Genomic DNA, 15,248 nt, shown 5'->3' with positions numbered 1-15,248 from the left:
GCTAAGAGATTGAAGTAGGGCTGAAATTATTTCGTTTTCCCCTACAAGTCAGTCTATGTAGCACTTTATAATCCATAAACTAAGCTGGAGGTGAGACTTGTGTTTTTGAGAGAGAAGTTGGCCCAGTTGGGCGGGGCTCAGTGTAACGGCTCTGTTCTCCACTAGATGGCGCTTCTAGCCTACTGGGGTGGATGGTTGCAGCACTTGTAGGTGTGTATGCACATGCCCCGGAGCGATAAAAATGGCGCCACCCAGCTGCCCAGTCTGTTCTCCCAGATCAGCAATCGCGGACCTGTCTTCTGTCTGCAGCTCTCCTCCACTCCCCGCTTTTTCACTCTCTGTTACCAAACCCCAGACACACTCTCCCGAATTTTGTCTCAGATGCGGCTGTTTTCCCCGGCCCCTTACTTTTGACCGACTGCAGCTTTGACCCACTGCGCCCCTCTGTGGGAGGGCCTCACTGAGCAATGGCCGAGTGAGCAATGGCGGAATATCGGCAGCACCCAGGAACGCCCACCGGACCCTGCTGCTGCTGGTGCCGAGACTGCAGCCAGGTGCCAGCCCGCCCCAGAAAAAGTTCGCGAGACAGTGTAGCAGCAGCATTTCAGGGATTATGGAAAATCACAACACACATCTGGCACCCGGCTCTACCCTTAACGACCTTGTTCCAGCCCCAGCGAATGTGGCCGTTTTCTGGGGTCTGCCAGGACCAGGTGGCTTCAACAGTCTCTACCAATTGTCCTTCCAGCAGTGGAACCGCTTTTCCCTGTGTGGCCCAAGAACCTCCTGGACCCCACTCTGTTCCTGGGGATTCGCCCTTCCACCAGAGCACCGCCAGGTATGGAGCTGTGGAGTTGCAGCCTTTGCGCTCCCCTTGTTTACGGTCTTAATGGAATTTAAACCCTCTCCTTTCTCCTTTGTCCCTTTTTAATTTAGTCCCTGCAGCTGTTTCCAATTTTCCACTTTCTCTCCAGCTGCTTTTGGGGAGGGGTGCTTTTCCCGTATTCTCCCCCCGCCCCCCAGTGTCTGTCCTCTCTCCGCTCACAAAAGCACCTCCCTTCCTGCACCTTCTCGCCCCCCAAGTTCACTTCTCCGCGCCACGTACCTACTGAATTCTGTGGTTCAGGTTGTGCAGATTGTTGCGTTAATCCTCCAGTTTTCTAGGTGGGTAGGATGGTTTAATGTTGGTCTGGCTGTATTTCATGGACGCGAGACACACAAAAATCTTCCATGCTGTTCCGCCATCTTGGCTCCTCCCTGGCACGTTTTATTTTCATGACTTCTGGCTGTAGGGAAGGGATGCTCAAGGTGGGAGCCTTATATTTCTCCCTAGATGAAAAGGCATAGCGATGTTTTCCAGGACTGCCATCTTAGTAGCCCCAACTATTTTGGGAAGTCCTTAAGAAGGGCTTATTGAAACCAAATTCAGCACATATATCTGAGAGGCACTTGAGGATGTATTTGAACACCAAAGATGTTCAACCACATAGCAGAAGAGATCACTGCTATGAAATAATAAGCATCGTGCTTTCTTTCATAAGAGGAAAAAAAAAACTGTTTCAGCTAGATGTGTTACTTGATGGATTCAGATCTATTTTTATTTGCACAGTCACTCTTAAGTGCCTACAGTCTGGCTGGGACTGAGCTACACACACAAGAAAGGCAGAGGAACAGTCAACATCCTTAAAATATAGTAAACACACATACACTTGGAGCATATGACACAAAACTAGATATAATTAATTATGAAGGTTCCCCAAATGCAATAATAACATAGGATAAAATGATTCCTCATGTAACAAAATTAGTACATATGTGGGCTTTCAGGACTTCAGCCTCTTTGGCTATTTTATAGGATATACCACCTTAGGAATCTGACAGAAAACTAAGCTTAACCATGAGAAACACACTCACATATACAATTGTGCAATCCATATTATGGGAGGGTGTTATGGATTCCTTGAACCATATCTATAAATCTTCCCCCTGCCTGGGAGTCAGTCTGTCAAGCCAGGATTAAGATATTTAACATTGCTAGGACTCTTTATAGCTCCAAATACAGGACGCTTTTGTTCCTTTAGTAAGTTTTGTTTTCAGCTTTAGCTGAAACTTTCTCTTTCAAACTTATCTACTACTAAACTCCATCATGAACCTTATTCTGTTAGGAAGATAACCTAGTTTGCTCTGGTGACACTATTTTTATATTTTTCACCTGCATGCCTTGCTCATGCTGTCTTCTCTCAGTGATGCATTCACACATATTTATGGTGCCTCAGTAAGGCATAATATGGTGCCCTGCACATATTTATAGTGCCCTGGGATACATCAATGAACAAGATGGATCAAAAGCCCTGTCCTCATAAAGGTTACATTCTACTCTACAGAAATGCCTGACTCCTTCTTGCCCTCCCCTGTCCTACCAGTTTGTTCAACCAAGATACAGTCCCCTCCCCTCTGTGAATGCAAAATTTCTTTCCTCTGATATTTTGTCAAATATAAACCGCCTGTTCATCTTCAGCAAAGTGTGAGCTTTCTTGTATCTAGTTATCACATCTACTTAGTTTGATACAGCCCTACATTCTCATCACACTGCCACATTTCTTTGCCTTCTCTGTGTGGTACCTGTTAGGTACTCAGACATTTTGATTGACTGATGATCATATATGCTATCCTTTCCTGCAATAGCCTACCATAGTTAAGAAATCAGCTTAAGAGAAATCTTGCATTTGTATGGCATTTAACCTTTGTATTAACATATATTATTCTAGCACATTCTCAGTATAATCTCTCCATTTATAAGGTAAGTAGGAAAAGTGGTATTATTCCAACTTTAAATACAGGAGAGTTAAAGGAAATTCAGTCACTTGCTCAAAGTCACAGAGCAAATTAGTCCCCAACTAAGAGTAGATTCAAAGTCTCTTGGGTCTTATCTTATGCCTAGTTCCCTCCACATTCCATAGGGCTCCAGTATTATAAAACAACCAGCTAGGAAGCACAATCAATACTTTAGGCAGAGCAAAATGCAGTGTATAAGAACCTTCAATTACTTGTGAGGGGGTGGGAAACAGACAGCTGCAACTGAAATCTGCAGGTAATTCAAAGACTTTCATTTAGTTCAGCACCCTCCTCCACAAAATGGAGACAGGTGGCTTAATCTGACACACTCCTTTCTCTTCTCTCTAATCTTACATTTGTGTTTGTAGAGGGCAATTCCAATCCCAATGCCCATTGTTACAGATCCCATCTCTATGGGGCAGCTTACTATATGATCTTGAATATGAGCATAAACTGGCTTAGATGGACTTCAAAATACCTAAAGGAAAGTAGAGCAATCAGAATGCCTAAAGGGAAAATAGAGCCAATAACTTGTTTCCTAATGCTTCAGGAAATAATGGGGTTGTATTGAAAATGTTTGTCATCATATTTCTTAACATAAAGTTAAAAGCACAATATTGGGCAGCTAGAGTGGCTCAGTTGGTTAAGCATCAGACTTTTGATATCTCACATGTTGTGAGATCGAGCCCTGCATTGGGCTCTGCACTGACAGTGTGGAGGAGCCTGCTTGGGATTCTTTCTTTCCCTTTCTCTTTGCCCCTTTCACACTCACGCTCACACTCATGCTCCCTCTCTCTCTCTCTCTCTCTCAAAATAAATAAAGTTAAAAATAAAAGTTAAAAGCACCATGTAAATGAAAGCTCCAATCCAAATCTCAGTCCCAACAAAGGTTATTTCCAACTACCAAAGCAGATATGAATTTTCCCTTCTCTAGATTACAGAGTACATAACATTCATTCCAAAGAGCTGGTGTTTACATATAGGCTTATACCAAATACAGTCTTGCCTTCCCTCTTTAACAGAAAGACTATAGTGGTTCATTCATAAGGTCCTTCAATATTTTCAGTTATTTATTTTTTTAATATTTATTCTTTTTTTCCACGTTTTTTTTTTTTTTTTTAATTTTTGGGACAGAGAGAGACAGAGCATGAACAGGGGAGGGGCAGAGAGAGAGGGAGACACAGAATCGGAAACAGGCTCCAGGCTCCGAGCCATCAGCCCAGAGTCTGATGCGGGGCTCGAACTCACGGACCGCGAGATCGTGACCTGGCTGAAGTCGGACGCTTAACCGACTGCGCCACCCAGGCGCCCCTTAATATTTATTCTTGAAAGAGAGAGTGTGTGTGTGAACAGGGTGGGTGGGAGGATGGGAGAGAGAGAGAGAGAGTCACAGAATCTGAAGCAGGCTCCAGGATTTGATCTGTCAGCACAGAGCCCAATGAGGGGCTCAAACTCAGGAACCATGAGATCATGACCTGAGCCGAAGTCAGATGCTTACCTGACTGAGCCACCTAGGCTCCCCTCAGTCATTTCTTTTACGTGATCTCAGTAAGTAGGTTCTAAATAAAACTTATTAATGTTAGTCTAGCTGGATACAATGGTTTCCATTCTTCAGGGGCAGTGGTGACTTACCCAGTCAGTTGGTGCAGAGTCAGGTCAGGAACCTTAGTCCTTCACACTGTAGGTGTTGCTCTTTCTCCAGGGCTGCCCCTCACTCATTCTTGTGGAAAGTACTCCAATGAGAGCCTATCATGTGTGCTTTTTCTATCTACAGCACAAACCATTAACATAAAAGGAGCTTCAAAACACTTAATTGAATAGATGAATTCATGACTCCCAATAGCATAATTTGCCATTTGATAAAGAAAAATAAGGACTTTAACCTCAATTGTTTGTTGTCCAAGCATCTATTGTTTGTTTTACCTAAGTGCAAAGTATGACTATAACACACAAACATAGGTAATGGGCATAATAAAAATTCTCTACATGTGATTACCTCATTATTATACCAGCCTCAGACTATGATTTTCTACACCCCAAACGGAAGAAATATGTGATTGTAGAGGTTATTATTTCAATTTGAAGCACAGATGTGTTTAAACAGATGTAATGGTTTTTTTTTTAATGTGTTGAGAGGAGGGTAGCTTGGAGACCTGGAAGCTGTCTCTCAGCTTCACTTCTGAGGAGCTGTGTGACATTTGTCAAACCAATTAACCTCTCTGTGTTTGAGAGTTTCCATGTTTTGAGGAGGTTAAAATAATACTTGTTTTCTATAGCTGTCTACACCCACAAAGTGAAAGACATGTTTTAGAGGAGCTAAGGCAATTATTCAGATGATTCAGGCTAAAATCAATCCTGCTATGGAAGAAAAGGAAAAAAAAAAGTGTGCATTTGGACCTCAGCTGTCGAGATTGCCTGTCGACATCAATCAAATTCAGAGAATAAATGGTTCAACCCTTTGCTTCCCTTTGCTTGTGTTGTGAAGTCACCTTTAGGGGCATATTAGCTTGTTAAGACCAATGAGCGAATCATTAATGGCTTCAGGTCACTTAACATGCAACCAAGAATACTTGAAACACAAGAAGGCTCTGGATTGTGGGATTCCTGAGTTTTAAAGAATACTCATCTCCTCAGGTCACCTTCAAAATTAGCATCAAAGAGGAAGGGGAAGAAAAAATAAATCTAGACTTGGTTTTCTGTCCAGAATGTGCTTGACATTGTGGTGGGTGTCTCATTCATCTATTTGCTTCATTCAGCCCTCAAAACAACAGTATCAGGTAAGAGTTCCAGAAGAGGAAACTGAGGCCCAAAGAGAGAGAGGAGCCCCAAATCCCACAATCAACAGCTGACTGGAACTTCATTCCAGGTCCCTAAGTTACCCACCATATCATACCAGCCCCTACTGATGGTCTGATATGATTCAGTAAAATTCAGTAAACATGAGTGAATCCCTGCAAAGTGCCAAGCATGATGCCAGAAGTTGAGCACAGTAATGTAAATGAGGCATGGTCCTACTATCATGAACTCTTACCTGTAAAAGGAAAGAATGACATACATTAACTTGACAGTAATACAGCATGAGCCATCTACAACAAAGTACAGAGAAGGGGCTGAGACACGGGCTCCTACAAATACCTCTAAGGAACATCGTACAAAGATGTTGTCCCCTGGGCCCAGAATCTATTCTCTCCTAACATTAAATCAAAGGTCAGGAGAAGAGTCTAGCCTCAGTGGGTTCATTGTGCAGAGCAGATAGAACCTAATACTTAACCTCAACTTTACAGTTTGAATTCCAACTACATCTTTTACAATGCATTAAACGTGGCCCGAGTTACTGAACTTCTCTGAGTCTCCAGAGCCTGCCTTGGTAAAAGGGTGAGGGAAATGGCTGCTTCACTGGGCTATTGTAATCAGACATAAATCATTAATGGAGAGTGCCTAGTATATTTCCTGGCGTGGTTAATACTAAAAAAGATGCCATCCTTATTAATCTAATTTTTCTTCTTCTTAAAAAGAAATATAGTGGGGGTGCCTGGATGGGTTAGTTGGTTAAGCATCAGACTCTGATTTTGACTCAGGTCATGATCTCACAGTTCATGGGACTGAACGCCACATAGGGCTCTGCATTGACAGCAAGGAACCTGCTTGGGATTCTCTCCCTCCCTCTCTCCCTCCCCACCATGTGTATGCATGTGCACTCTCTCTTCCTTTCTTTCTTTCAAAATAAACAAACAAATATTAAAAAAATAAATATGATGGGAGCTAACAAATAGTCCATTAATGTCTATCAGGGATTAAAGAGTGAATTTTTAGTGTCTATGTTCTTGAGTTAAATCACTCATGGAAAAAACTATCTATCTATCTATCTATCTATACACACATATATATTAATAATTATGAATAAACCACTCTACTTGTCACATTGATTATTCATTACCTACCAAGCAAATTCTGACATTCAAGACTATTTCTATTTTGGTCTTGATGTCTCCTAATTAAAAGTAAAATTTGTCTGGGCACCTGGGTGGCTCAGTCAGTTAAGCGTCTGACTTTGGCTCAGGTCATGATTTCATGGTCCATGAGTTGAAGACCCACATCAGGCTCTGTGCTGACAGCTCGGAGCCTGGAGTCTGCTTAGGATTCTGTGTCTCCCTCTGTCTCTGCCCCTCCCTGCTCATGCTCGCTCTCTCTCTCTCTCTCTCTCTCTCTCTCAAAAATAAATAAACGTTTAAAAAAAGAAATGTGGTAAAAGTAAAATTTGTCATGTCACCTCAGCTACCATCTGAATTCCTCCAGACTAAGGATCCTCCTTTTGTTATTCTGAAGTTTCTGTGCCCACAAACCCCACTTTGGCACATAAAGCAGCCTTAAATAATAGTGCTCACCAATTCTCTTTTTTGATCCACTAATTGCTGTGCTTTCCACCCAAATAAGACTGAGTGGACTGTCAAGGTCAATAGGAACCTCTTCCTCATAGACCAGAGTCTCTGCAGGGTTTGGGAGCTGGGCCTTATGCACTAAAAATTCTGGTGAGTGCCTGAAACATAGTTAAGTGCTTCCATGTATTAATGGGATGGAATGTACATTGATGAAAGAAGGTGTGAATTCCAGTTAAAATAACCATCAAAAGCCTATTTGAATAGGAACAAAGATCTACAAAATAGAGTTGTTAGAGGACAATCAGGACGGTTCTCTCTGTGCGTTGAAGTTCTTGTTACTGGCACAGTGTGTAACTGGAGAAGATGTACGTGGTTATCAGATTCTCTTAAGAATTGTTAGCCAGGCACCAGTAAAGCCTAAGATGGCAGGTAATTATACCAACTGACCCAAATATATAATATTGGTATATATAAAAAAAGACACAGGCTTCCTTAACTAACAAACTTGCCATTCAGATAACCTGGCCCTACGAGAACCCAATCAGAGGCAAGCAAGGCCGGATGTGTCCTGAATCCTGAGTTTAAATGAGACCCCTGCACAGGAGGCCCACTGGCTAAGCACTGTAAAATAAACAGGAAAAAGGGTCTGCATCAGGTCTTGGCCAGGATAAGTATAAAACCCTCATGATCTGATAGAGAACACAAACAGAAAGAATATTTTATTGGGCAGTGATAAAACTTGGTTATAGAAGAGGAGATACTGATTTGTGATATTCCTGTTGGATAGAGAGGCAAGAAGTGTTTGAAAAGTCCTCCCCTGCAGCCATGTTGAAATTAGGGTGGTGACAAGGCCCTCGGATTAGAGGCATGTTCCCCAAAGGCCCTAAGCTTAGAATTGCAATCAGAGGAGACAGATGTTTAACATGCAGTGCTGCAGCCAGTAAAGAGGCTAATGAGATTCCAGGCTGCTTGTCCACAGGGCTAGCCATCACAGTGTCACTAGGCAGGGAGGCTGCTGTCCCTCTTACAACCACTCTTCTGAAACTGCATGTGTGACATGGCATCTGATTCTCAGCAGCTTAATAGTGACATTGTCTACTTAGACTAGCCAGACTACAGCAGGGGAACAGGGTGCTGATTAACTGGCTGGAAGGAGATTTCTTCTTGGAAGGTGGCAGAGGGTCTGAGTTGGATTAGGAAGCCACAGCCACAGGCAACATGGGGAGAAGACATATATGCAGGTCTCTGCAGCATGAACTGGACTACTGAATTTGGACTGAAGAGGGTGAGGTAGATACCAGAATTGTGCCATGCAGATGCTGTCTAAGCGTCTTGACGTGACCCAGCCAAAAATAAGAGGAAAATGTAGAAGATATTTCCCCCTCCTCCTGGAAAAGTAGATTTGATTGGCATTTGGCTTAAGAATATAACAAAAAACAAACAAATGAATAAAGAACAACAACAACAACAACAACAACAACACCAACAACAAAAAACCCCAAATGTACATAAGCCTATTTCTACCTGGCTGATGAAAAGAGTTCATGGTCTTGGCAGGGCCAAGAATAGTGTCAATGAAACAAAAACACAGTTGATTGGGACAGAGAAAATATGGGGCATCCTCCCGCCCTGGTACTACTCACTATGGAAATTGTGAGTAGTTTCTTTATCCTCTGGATTCCTGAGAATCCTCTGGATGCTCAGTCCCATAATCTGTCTTGTGAGCAACATTTACCCTTATGGGGACAGTCGAATGAAATAATGGATGTTGAACTGATCTTTAAAAGTACAAATATCATACACAAATGAGGCATCTGTGATTAAAACATTCACATTCATTGTTTTGCTAGTCAATACGTTTTCAAGAGAAGAGATTGATCAAGAACACTGGAGGGGAGGGGTGTCAGTGATAATAACAGCCTTGTTCTCATAGGCACAATTCTATTCTTGAAAGGATGATTTGAAAATTTCCATAATTATTAAAAATGAGACTAAAGTCCTAAAAATTTGGAGAGGGCCTGTTGATATACCCAGTGTTCACTTGCTATTTAGCAAATCTACTTAACTAGCCATCTACAATGGTTAAAATAATTCTGTTTCAAAACTGCCAATGTGTGAGGGTCTGTCTCATTTATGCCCAGAGAGATCTGGATGGCACTTCCATGTATAGTTGCACAGGCTGTGCATTAAACAACTTTCCTGCAATGTTCACATAGACTTCAACGAAAAATAACATCTCCTAGAATTGTGTAATGTAGAGAATGTAGAGACTCATTCTGAGAATAATTCTAGAAGAATTTTTTCAGAAGTACATTAGCCTATATTCAACCCAAAATTGTATTAAAATCAGTTTCTTGCAGGTCAGATCATTTTTGGTTTCTTCTACAAGCAACAAATGTGAAAAGTAGTTTACCACAAATATTTTTGCTTTGAAGGAGAGCTACTTGCATCTTCCCATGGAATTACTTCTTTCTATGCTTGTCTTTTTAACATGGGGTTGGAAAAAGGGATTCTGGTGTGTAGAAATTCAAGCAGGTGGCAAATAGGCAAGGTTTTACTTCGAGGGGTGGCTTACATGGACACCATGTTCTTCTTTCCACAGAGCTGCCCTCTAGTATAAAGAAAACCATTTTTAATTTTCAACTTAAAAAATGATTTCAACAGAAATATTTTACTTTCCTTCAGTGGCCTGACTTTCATCACTACCAGTAACTACTGATAGTATTATGTCACTGATATATTATGATGCCAAACTGAAGGCTGATGACACATGTTTTGGCATATAGAAATTATTCTTAGTGAACTAGGTACTTCCCCAAATGCAAACTTAAGAAAAATGCATTCATTTTTTTCCCTTTTATATCTATCTATATGTCTACGTCTACGTCTATATCTACGTCTAACCTGCCAGTATATGTTCTTAACTGAGCCTTTATTAGAAAGTGCTCCACATGCTGGGATTTTCCTCCTTCTCAATCCCTCTCCACCTTAAGTGTCCTCTACCTTCCATAATTTGGAAGGGGGTGGCTGAATGTTATCTGATGATTGCCACCTAATGCTACCCAAGTCTCACCTCTCTGCCCATTGCCATGCATTTATTTGTGGGAGAAGTCTTGGCTGTTTTGTTCTTACAGCTAGATTGGAGATTTGGGAAACAACAAGAGTGGCAGTGTTTATTTTTCTCTACCCAAAGGTACCTCCAAAGAAGACCATTCCCCGTATCATAGTTTGCAGTGGGTTTATATTTATGATACTTAAAGATCTAACGATATCTTCAGAACTTCTTGGTCATATATATTAATATATCAGTTTATCCCCAAATATTTCATTTATTTTTTGTGTTTCCTGTATTTTTTAATAATCATTAAATTATACTTCTTGTTCATTTATGTGTATTTGGAGTTGTTATTTTCTCCCTTTTTTCATCTCTCCTCTATTCCTCATCTCAGGTCACCCTGGCAGCTAATTTGTAAAATCTCTTAGTGTTCACACAGGACTAAGTAATAGGCTATAGGAAAACAGCAAGGGTTAATTCACTTCCTCTGCGGGCTATGGAGAACAGAAACTGCTAGAGGCCATAGAATCTTATGGAGTGCTCTGCTCACGAACTACATTTTTGCTCTTCACTATAGACTTCATTATGTCAAATGGGAAAATAACTAGCTTGAGTTTATCTTTTGAGACTTTGATTGATTATTGGTAATAAGAGCTTATAAAAAGTTTATTTTCTATTATATACCATTTTGAACAGATTTGTACATTTTTTTCTGTGGCAGTAATAGCTTGGTGGAAGGGAAGATCAAATAAACATAAGACAAGAGCTATGGAACCAGAAGTTTAGTCATGAAATTGGGAGACAATATGGTAGGATATACAGAAGTTTATTTTGCAAACAATTTTTAGGAAACCAAAAATTCTGTCTAGAAAGTTCACTTTTCTACCTGTTTTTCCTTTCTCATCTCATCTTCCTCTGAGATTATTTCTCTCAGTCTATTGGCTGTACATCTATGGCAAGCCTTAATTGAGGGTGCTAAAGCAGGAATTGATGAGCCTCCTTCTTCATTGTTCATCTTCAACATCAGTGCTGCTGTCATTCCTCAGTGGGGGCCAATGACACACATATGTGTCAGTTATTTTGTTCGATATGGATATTATAGATTTTTCTCGTTTGCTGCCCAACCTACTCATTAATTATGTCCCTGTGGTCACCATGGGGATGAGCAAACAAGGAGATGGATGTATCAGCACAGAAGTCTTACATTATATGTCTGCTTTTGAAATAAGTAAGCTTGATAGAATTGTGTACCAAAGGGGGTGGATTTTACAGTATGCAGATTATAGCTCATTTTTTAGAAAAAGTAAGTAGGTGTTTCTTTTCAATAAATGTTATTAGAGGATCTCCTATTTGCTAATATCTGGGTTAGTTGTCAGGGGATGAGTTCAGCTTTGTTCTTTTTTGTTTTTACACTTTATCCCTAATAGCTAGGATTTTCTGAAAGCAATTGTTGATGCAGTGACAGAAATAGTATTACTTTCCAATACTCATCATTATGAACTTGAGACCATAATGCTTTAGGTTTACCTTAAATCTGACCTCTAACAATAAGCCTTCCCTGACCAAATTTTCCAAACAATTCATTAAAGAGGGGGAAATGGTTTATGTTTGGGCAACACTTCCTAGTTAGAAGAGTCAATTCTCACAGATTACTGTAAAGTTATAATCTCTACTTTTCAGATGACAAAAGTCAAGCTCAGAAAAGTTAAATAATTTGTTCCACTGTACACAGCCCTCTAGTAAGCCCAAACACAGGGCTGCTGACTCCACTGTTCTATCACATCACATCACCTCCCAGATGTCCTATCCTTAATGTGACTTAGTCTGAGGCGCTTGAAGACAGCAATGTGTCTTTTCCTCTCACAAGAGGACCTTTATGGTTGGGGGGCCTCAGAGTAGTCATTTCCTTCCCACCTACAGTGTGTGTGATCTGAATATGAAATGATGGCAGGGATCCAAAGAAGGGCAGCTTAATTATAAACATGAGTATCTCCACACACTAGATATATGAATATAAATGTCTCTACATGATTTCTCCATTTCTCTTGCATGCACACTTAGTTCCTGTTCAGCTTTTTTAAGTCAAGATATCTCTTTAACATCCTTACTTCTATTTTTTCTTCTTTTAAGATCATCTTCTGGAAGCCTTCCAGTCTACTCACTCATGTCCCTCATTAACAAAAATCTCTCCTCCCCTGAAAAATTATCTCTAATGAAATCAGCTGACTGTATCCTACCCTATCTTTGGATTCCATTTATCTTTACTTATTCATTGATTGCTGCTCATTTAATGAACAGATTTGTGATATCTTTAATGTTATGGTTATATATTTTCCTGCTCCATACACACAATTACAGCTTACACTTAGGTACATTTTTTTTTAATGTATGAGATTTGTTGTCAAATTGGTCTCCATACAACACCCAGTGCTCATCCCAAAAGATGCCCTCTTCAATACCCATTACCCCTCCTCCCCTCCCTCCCACCCCCCATCAACCCTTAGTTTGTTCTCAGTTTTTAAGAGTCTCTTATGCTTTGGCTCTCTCCCACTCTAACCTCTTTTTTTTTTTTCCTTCCCCTCCTCCATGGGTTTCTGTTAAGTTTCTCAGGATCCACATAAGAGTGAAAACATATGGTATCTGTCTTTCTCTGTATGGCTTATTTCACTTAGCATAACGCTCTCCAGTTCCATCCACGTTGCTACAAAGGGCCCTATTTCATTCTTTCTCATTGCCACGTAGTACTCCATTGTGTATATAAACCACAATTTCTTTATCCATTCATCAGTTATGGACATTTAGGCTCTTTCCATAATTTGGCTATTGTTGAGAGTGCTGCTATAAACACTGGGGACACTTAGGTACTTTTTGATAACTGGATTGATTATACCTCACTTAGATTCACCTTTTGTATTAATATGAGAAACTTTAAGCTAAATATTTCTTTTTAAACACAATTTCTGCTGAAGCTATAAACAAGCAAATATCTGTTTTCTTGTTTATAAAACCTGAGTCCCACTGGATGGGTCATAAGGGCCATGCACTGAATGTTTGCCAACATATCTATAGAGTCAGATGTTAATCCATTGATTCCACAAATCCATACTGAACTCCAAGTTTGTGAAGACCCTGTGCTGTTCCCTGCTGTTATGAAAGATTCAATCCTGTCAAAATACAAGATCTCACTTATAAAGTATTGGGTTTAACTTTGACCAACTGACGTACAATCTTCCTCACAGAAACTTCCACCTCCAGATGAAGCCTGCGTCCATACAAATACTACTAAACGTGCTATTTAAATGACCATATCAATTTCTATTTATTTTCTTAAATTCACACTTTAGCTTAAAGTGTGCTGGAGTAATGATGAAATCAAAGGCAAAAACACTTCTTTTTTCTCTTTCATTTTAAAAGAATGGGATGTCCTCTTCTCTTCTCCACCAACACTTGCATTCCAAACAACACATTCTAATTCTCTTTCAATATAAATGCTCACATCCCCAAGGAACAGGAGGAGCCAGAGAAGCAGCAGAAGGGGAGCTATGCTGAGAAAGGCATTGGTACCCTAAGGGACAGTTTTTATCTCGGGAGAACTGACCTTTTGGAGAAAGCAAATTGAATTATCTTTCTCATCCTTTCCTTTTGCTGTGACATCATTAAAATGCATGTTACATACCAACACTTGTTGTTTTGTATTCATTACCTTAAACTAAAATTAATCAGTTGTCACAACGATTTAACACGTTTGTTAATGGTTCCTAGCCAAAAATCTGTATTGTTATAAGAAAAGCAGCTTTATGTATACACCCTTGAGAAAAACACCAGAGGAGAATTAACTGGTGGACATTGAACATTCTTTTCTCCTGCTCAGAAAATAGCCATCTTCATTCTCTTCTTTAGTCGTTGAACTAGTGTTTCTGTTTTGATGCTTGACATGAAATTTGCTGCTTTGACAGGAAGAAACACTTTTTGTCTAAGTCTGATTAATACAAATTAGATCCTACAAAGTTTAATAAATACATGAATTTAGCAAATAAGCATTTGTTAAGGTCCAGTTTGGAGCCCAGACACTTACATTGGATTTGTTATTTAACACATATTTATTGAGAACTGATGGAACTGGTGAAGATCTATTTATAAAAGACGCAAAGCCATTGTCTTTGAAAAACTCATATAGTCTTGTCAGACAAAAGTTGAGTAAACAGTTAACTCACATCACCATGTTTTAAGTGCTCTAAATGAGATAAGCATACTCCCGAAAGAAAAGGTTTGAGAGACAAAGAAAGGATGTCTCTCGGGAGTCATCGAGGCTGGATCTTGCATAGTCCTATGAAGTTTATCTAGTATAAGTGGGAGCTAGCCTGGGGAAGATGATCTAAAATACCATGCCAGGCAGAGAGAAAAGCAGACCCAAAGCCCAGAGCAGTGGGCTGAGGTGAAGTGGCATCTAGGGACAGTTCAAATCCCTAGAGAGTTTTAGGAAAGAACAGGACCTGATGTAATGCTTTATTTATTTATTTATTTATTTATTTATTTATGAGTGAAACCAACTCTTCTCCTTAATTTCTATTAATATTATGTCAACTATTAATGAGACAATAACTATTCCATGCATTAGTCAAAGTCCTTTCTGAGAGGATATTTCTTAAATCCTTTATCACATTGTATAATCTCTTGGAAAGGTGAGAGTTAGTTACCTGCCAACTCTGAACAGAAAATTCTGTCAACTGCGTAACACAAGTAATCTGAAATGCATGGCACAATGCTCACATTGATGGATGCAATTTGGCTTTATATTGACTTTACATTTTCACAGTGATTTTCTCCTTTTTTATTAAATTTATTTATTTATTTTACATCCAAGTTCATTAGCTTATAGTGGAACAATGATTTCAGGAATAGATTCCTTAATGCCCCTTACCCATTTAGACCACCCACCCCCTCCCACAACCCATCCAGTAACCCTCCCTTTGTTCTCC

The sequence above is a fragment of the Panthera uncia genome, assembly GCF_023721935.1.
Source record: "Panthera uncia isolate 11264 chromosome D3 unlocalized genomic scaffold, Puncia_PCG_1.0 HiC_scaffold_8, whole genome shotgun sequence".
NCBI classification, from domain to species: domain Eukaryota; kingdom Metazoa; phylum Chordata; class Mammalia; order Carnivora; family Felidae; genus Panthera; species Panthera uncia.
The sequence above is the reverse complement of the archived record's forward strand: the minus strand, read 5'-3'. Positions refer to the sequence as shown.